We start from the raw sequence: 7,133 nt of genomic DNA on the forward strand, positions 1-7,133 counted from the left end.
AACTGATTAACTGCAGTTTCAGTGGAGAAGGGAGTGGGTCAAGGGGGGTTTTCTTCTGTACGTACTGTTTGAGCCTTTTATGAGAAAGTGTGCATTCATGAGCCATTTGCACAGCTGCAGGACACAGCTCCAGGCTGCAGGATGAAACCCCAGGAACTGCCACTCACAGGGATTCCTGTGTGAATGGCAACCCCTAAAACCCGGCAGTATACTTCCTGCACCAATGCCAAGGCCCTGATGCTTGTGTAACTAGAAATAAATAAAGTAAGGGGAAATGAGGGTACTGCAAACCAGCATGAGGGAGTTTCTGGAGTGATGTAAATTTCTTTCTTTGTTGGCATAGTGGTTACAAAGTAGACAGTCCCCAACTTACGATCATTTGACTTATGATTTTTGACTTCACGATGGTGCAAAAGCAATACACATTCAGTGAAACTACTTCACATCTGAATTTTGACCCTTTCCCTGGCTAGCAATATGCAGTATGATACTCGTGACACTGAGCAATGGCAATGATCCGCAGCTCCTGGTCAGCCACAAGATCACCAGGATAAACAGCTGAGACTTACAACCACTCTGCTTTTCACTTTCAGTACAGTTTCAGTAAATTACATGAAACACTCAACACTTTATTACAACACAGGCATTGTGTTTTAGATGATTTTGCCCAACTATAGGTTAATGTAAGTGTTCTGAGCATGTTTAAGGTAGGCTAGCTTAAGGTATGATGTTTGGCAGACGGGGTGTATTAAATGCATTTTTAACCTACTGTACTTTCAATTTACAGTGGTTTTATCAGACATAATCCCATCAGAAGCTGAGGAAGATTTGTATATACATTTTTCAAACTCCACTAATTCTGCACAGGACATCTGTGCAAACATCAATAAAGGTGATTTAGAAATAAATGGCAACCCACTCCAGTAATCTTGCCTGGAGAATTCCATGGACAGAGGAGCCTGCCAGGCTACAGTCCATGGGCTCGCAAAGAGTCAGACATGACTGAGCAACGAACACTTCTACTTCTAAATGTAAGCTAAGTATATAAATAAATAAAACAATATTACTGAGAAAATGGAGAACAAGGCATCCTAAAATACAGCACTGAGGCACCCCAAAATAAGAACTAGTAGACACCTGATGGTTGCACTCTTAATTAAGTGCACCATCCTAAAACTTAAGAGAAATTGACTTAGTTCTTCTAGGCTTACCACACAAGGCCAAATTTGAATTAATATTTTATTTTTATACAAGGAAACATAGGTCCTGAGAGATTTAAAGATATAAAGTAAGTGCTTTAAACCAATTCCATTGGTTTTAGAACTGACTTCCTAAGTAGAAATTTTCTCTCTCACTCAGAGTGGACACTCAAAGTCCTGCCAACACTACGCTGACTACAACCCCTTCAAAGGTAATTCCATTGATGTATGATAAAAATCCTCCCAGAACTCATAAAAGGTCAAGTTTTAGTTTGGCAGACAAAGTAACCCAACAGGCACTGCAACCCAGGCAACTGCAACAGCGGCCTGGAGCTTGAGAGTCCAGAAATTCAATGAAGGCAGGAAAAAACGCAGAGTTCCAGCCCTCATGGAAGAGCAGAGTCACATTCTCTGACCACAGATCTAAGATGCAAGAGCCAAGATAAAAATGAAAGCATGCTCTCTAGACAGACGTTCTCCCCTTCCTCAAGTGACAGAAGAGAGAAGGGGCAGGATGGGATGATTTGAAGCAATGACCCAAGGAGTAAGCTCCTGGCAGTCAACACAGAATAAAGTTGTGCAAGTGACAGCACAGCCACAAGATATGACAACTCCATCACCTTAGCCGCTGCTCAGCCCAGACCCAAGAATCCTTACATGGCAAAAAGGAGAGAGGAAACTTGAGGGACAAGGGAAGTCCATCAGCATCCCTAACATCACACTGATCAACAGTGCTCCACCTAAAACAGAGCAAAACCTGGCTTGGTGCATTCATTCATGCAGTACGTAGGTCTTCAGTGCCTGCTGCTTGGGAAGAAAGGGGACTTCCTCTTTCCAATTTCCTTTTTTCCTTCTCTCTCTTTAAATGTTACACAGAAGTGTCTATAAAACTCTCCCAAATACCTCCCACAAGCTTCCTTGACCCTCCGGCTTTAATCCTCAAACCAAGCAATTTTATGGCTCCAATTTCCCAATACTACTGGGAAGAAGACAAAGTGAAAGAGACAAAATTCAAAGCTGCTTTGTATTTCTTACGCAAACCTTTACAACCAAACTGCCAGAACCTAAGCAGCAAATGATGGTCGTGCTTTACACAACTGTGACCCCAGTGCTGACTACGGTTCTCTACCCAAGGTAGTTAACCAACAAACTGTTTGCTGAGGCTGCTGGAAGGTCTTCCTAATCCCAAGGCCTGGCAGAGGAATTTAACAGCAAGCATTCGTTAGTTGCATCCTTCCTCCTCTCAGGACACTTTCCTTAAAAGGGTGACCTCGGTGCACAGGGTCACAGTTAGGCGCCTCGGGATATAGTGTTTGGGGACGGTCTGAAATAAATTCCCTTCCCTCTGCCAGGGCCTGCCTGCCTCACCTGCCCTCTGCCAGGACCTGCCTCCTTCGCCCCCTTCAACACCTAATGCAGAGCCTCCTTCCACCAAGCCAGGCTCAGGCAGCATCACCCTGCGCCCGCACCCCGGCTCCGTGCCCGCCGGCCAAAGAGCGATCGGAACACCGGAGCCCCCTACCCGGCCCGGGGCTCAGAGGCCGGCGACGCGGGCCCGGGAGTCCGCTCCATCCTCTCCGCTCGCCCCTCCAGGGCCGGGTGCGCGGCCGGTCTCCGTTCACAGCGCGCGCGGTGCAGCGGCCCCGGATCCCGGCGCGCCGTCTCCGCCGCTCCCGGCCCTGCAAACCCCCGCAGGCTCCCGAGGTGCGGGCGCTGCGCGGGCGCCTTCCCGCTCCTCGCGGGCGCGAGGCTCCGGCACCGCGCTGCCCTCCCGCAGCCTGGGGCAGCGGCCGCAAACCCTCGCCGTACTCACTTCCCGGCCGGATCTGGGGGCGTCGAGAAGGTCTCCGGCGGCTGCAACCTCCTCCGCCTCCTCCGGCCCGGCCCCCGCGGCTGTGGCGGTGGCAGCGCCGGCTCAGGCCCCGGAGACGCCCCCGCGGCGAACGTTCTCAAGCACCCGGCTCGCGCCGCTTACCCTCCCGGCACGCGCAGCAAGCCCGCCCCCGGTGCGAGGGCGCGAGGGCGCAGGGCTGGGGGCGGGCACGCGCCGCCTGCGCGAGCGCGCGGCTGGGGGCGGGGCTTCCGCCGCGCCGAGGAGGGGGCGGGCCGGCGGGCCGGGTTCCCTTCGGACCCCGCCCCCTGCGGCCCGGTTCCGGGAGGGCGGGGGAAACCTGCCCCCTGCGGGCTTTTCCTGGGAGCCGGCGGCGGGCGGCGGAGGTGCTTTTCAACTCCACAGGTATGTACCCCGCCACCTGGATGTTCGGCCCGACGTGACTACAAGGTAAAGAATGCGAAGAACCACCCCCATAAATCATTCATCATCCGCGCCTGGAGCAGGAGACACTGCTCTGAGCGGTATTTCCAAATTAATTCAACTCTGCAAACTGTTTACTGAGCACCGACGCCGTGCCTAGCTCTGTAACGCTGTACCAGGTGCTGTGTGGGTACACCGTCACGGTCACGGTCCCCGGTCTCCAGGAGCGCATAACTTAGTGGAAAAGCAGCCGTGTAAACAACCAGGTCTGGTGACCCATGCAAAGCCAGAGCCACTATGAGATGCTGTGGGAGCTCAGAGGAGGAAGAGATTACTTCCTCTTGGACGATGCGGAGAGGTTCCTGGAAGAGGTGGCATCTGTGTTCAGCCTGCAAGGAAGAAAAAGAGAGGAGTCCTAGGAGGAAAAAAAGTGGTGGGGGGGAGGGCATCAAAGCCTAGGTAAACAGCTTGGGCAAAGGAACAGAGAGCGACGGAGGTTTACCATCTCTGCATCAGCTTTTTGTTTTAGTGTCCGTTTTTGATAGAGTCCTTTCCAAACTACGTGAAACAGATGATGCCACATGGGGAACAGCAAAGCTTCTTCTTCTTTTTTTAAAGGATTCAAAAGATCATTCTTTTTTTCTTAATTTATTTTTTTAATTGAAGGATAATTGCTTTACAGAATTGTGTTGGTTTCTGCCAAACATTAACATGAATCAGCCATAGGTATGCATATGTTTCCTCCCTCCCTACCTCCCTCCCCATAGGATCATTCTTGTCAAAATCATTTAAGGCTGAAAACAGCAGTGTCCTTTAAGGATTTTTGGTATGTTGGTGGTGGATGTAAATCGGTAAGCTAAGACAGCCCATGGCCCTGTGCTTTGAGTCTGGTTTTTCACTGTTTTTTTGGCACCTTGTAGTAAAGCAGATCGTGCCACCTTCTGCTGCCTGCCTGCCTGCCTTTAGAGCATCCTTTTCCTCCTGCTCTCATCTTCCTATTTTTAAATCCCTAAGGTAAAGGAAGTGCTGGTAACCAACTTTGTTAAGGAAAGTAAACATTCCTCAAAAAAAAAAAAATTGGCATCACCTATCACTCATGAATTTTGTGACTGCTTTGCATGCTTAGAAGACTTTTTCACTTGCATGCAGGGTCTTAACCATGTTCTGAATATGTTAAGATACTCAGGGTTAAGAGACACTTTGTTTATTCACTTACTACTCACTAAGCATCAACTGTGTGGGAGGCAGTGAAAGGATAAAACATTGATCCTGTCCTTTGGAGGAAAGATGTGTCAATTATGTAAAATAAATCTGTAAAAATGTTGCTTGCTGTGTTTGCTATACTGATTGAAACCAAAATAATTTCAGCATGTGGATAGCCATTCTGGGAATTCAGTTCAGTTCAGTCGCTCAGTCGTGTCCGACTCTCCGCGACCCCATGAATCACAGCACGCCAGGCCTCCCTGTCCATCACCAACTTAAACCACTTCAAATATATTCATATTAGCATCTCTCCATCTCAGTTCTGTATTTCATCAATTCTTACATCCTCAGAAACATATTGCAATCTTTCAAACATATGCAGTCATCACCCTCACTCTCAAAATTACTGGCCTCTTTTACCTACATGTCCTTTGCTTTCACCATTTATTCATGTTGAAGTTTTTCTTGTCCTAAAGAAAAAGGAAGAAACCTCCCATGACTAGATCATACTCCAGTTACTAGTCCCTCCCTGTCTTTTCCTTGACAAAAGTCTTAAAAGTAGTTTACCCTCATTTCTGCTAACTCAGCTCCCTCTCACTCCCCAACCTATAGTGTGTAGCTTCTGTCCCCACCACATCACTGCTGTGTTCTCGGTCAGTAAACACTGGCTTCATCCTCAATGCCCCAGGCCATTTTTGAGTCCTCTATTACTAGAGCTCCTGGTGGCATTTGGTAACACAGGGCATTCCGTTTTTTTTGACACCCCCCTGGCCTTTGCAACAAGACTCATCTCCTAATCCCTCTGACCACTCCTCAGTCTCCAAGGTATTGTTCTCAGCTTTCATCACACCCCATACAGTGCATTCTCCCTGAGCTGTTGGTGTCCACTCTATCTTCATCTCCCACATATATCAGCAGCTCCCAAGTGTGTTAACTAGCTCAGACCACTCACCTGAGTTCTACACACACACAAGTCTACCAGACATCTCTACCTGGATGTCCTAGAAACACCTCAAGCTCTACTTTTCTAAAAACTGTTAGCGTCAGGACTTCCCTGGTGATCCAGTGGTGGGGATGGAGGAAGTAGGGTTGCAGGTTTGATCCTTGGTCAGGGAACAAAGATCCCACTTGCTGCACAGAGAGGTCAAAAAATAAAAATGAATAAATAAAACTGTTAGCCTTCCTGTCCACTCAGTTGCCCAGAACCTGGGAGTCATCCTTGAATCTTTACCCCCAACACCACCACACTCAGCTTCCCCAGTGGCTCAGCAGTAAAGAATTCCCCTGCAATGCAGGAGACCCCAGTTCTATCCCTGGGTCAGCAAGATCCCCTGGAGGGGGAAATGGCAACCCATTCATTATTCTTGCCTGAAAAACCCCACAGACAGAGAAGCCAAGCAGGTCACAATGCAAAGGGTGGCAAAGAGTGAGCACACATGCACACCACCACACTCAACAATTCTGTTGACTCTCTTCATGCATAAATCTAGAATCTGTCCCTCTTAGCCCCCTTACCTAGACTAAAGCAATAGCATCTTATCTTGTCTCCTCCTGCAGTCTTGTTCCTTCTGATCCATTTTCCATACAGCATGTCAGAAAAAAAAATTTTTTTTTAATTTGCTGCTTTTGGTATCATGGTTGGCACATAAGACCTTCCATTTATCTAGCCTTTGTCTTGTTTTCCACTTAGTCTCTTGTCGCTTCCTACATACACCCCATCCGAAGCCCTGAAACATTTCCACTTTCCCTATCTCCATACCTCTGTGTTTGTTTCTCTGTCTCTTTGGAATATTCTTTGAATACAATCAAAGAATTTCCAACGTATATGTAACTGAAGTTCCACATATGATAAAACTATAAGAAACATTCTGGAAATAAGAAAATAACTTACTTACAAAATGAAAGGGCTCACACGTAGTTGGGGAAATGACCACAAAATGATTAATCCTGAGAGCTAGTCTCTTAAAACTATTCATTTTATTCATTTATTTATTTTTGGCTGTGCCGGGTCTTCGTTGCTGTGGGGGCTTTTCTCTCGTTGTGGTGAGCAGGAGCTCCTCTCTAGTTGCGGTGCGTGGGCTTCTCATTGTGGTGGCTTCTCTTGTTGCGGAGCACAGGCTCCAGGGTGCTCGGGCTTCAACAGCTGTGCCACAGCAGCGCCGGAGTCGCAGCTCGCCGTCTCTGGAACACAAGCTCAACATTTGTGGCGCACAGACACTTTGCTCCATGGCATGTGGAATCTTCCCCGATCAGGGATCGAATCTGTGTTTTCTGCATTGGCAGGCAGAATCTTCACCACTGAGCCACCAGCAAGTGAAAGTGAAGTCGCTCAGTCGTGTCTGACTCTTTGCGACCCCACAGGCTCCTCCGTCCATGGGATTTTCCAGACAAGAGTACTGGAGTGGGTTGCCATTTCCCCTCTTAAAACTATAGACAAACAAATAACAATAATCATCTTCGTGGCTTCCATACAAAAA

General features: G+C 48.2%; 1 protein-coding gene across 1 annotated transcript in view; it reads right to left on the bottom strand.

Annotated features, from left to right (window-relative positions):
* The window catches only part of DTNB (dystrobrevin beta), a 256,908-nt gene extending 253,678 nt beyond the window's left edge, over nt 1-3,230 (bottom strand). Inside the window, 1 exon segment of the mRNA XM_088841232.1 lies at nt 3,013-3,230. The gene's annotated coding sequence lies outside the window, so the exon portion shown is untranslated.
* Between the last annotated feature and the right edge of the window lie 3,903 nt (nt 3,231-7,133).

Source organism: Moschus berezovskii, chromosome 11, assembly GCF_049115385.1.
Source record: "Moschus berezovskii isolate FMDL1 chromosome 11, NW_MosBer_1.0, whole genome shotgun sequence".
NCBI classification, from domain to species: Eukaryota; Metazoa; Chordata; class Mammalia; order Artiodactyla; family Moschidae; genus Moschus; species Moschus berezovskii.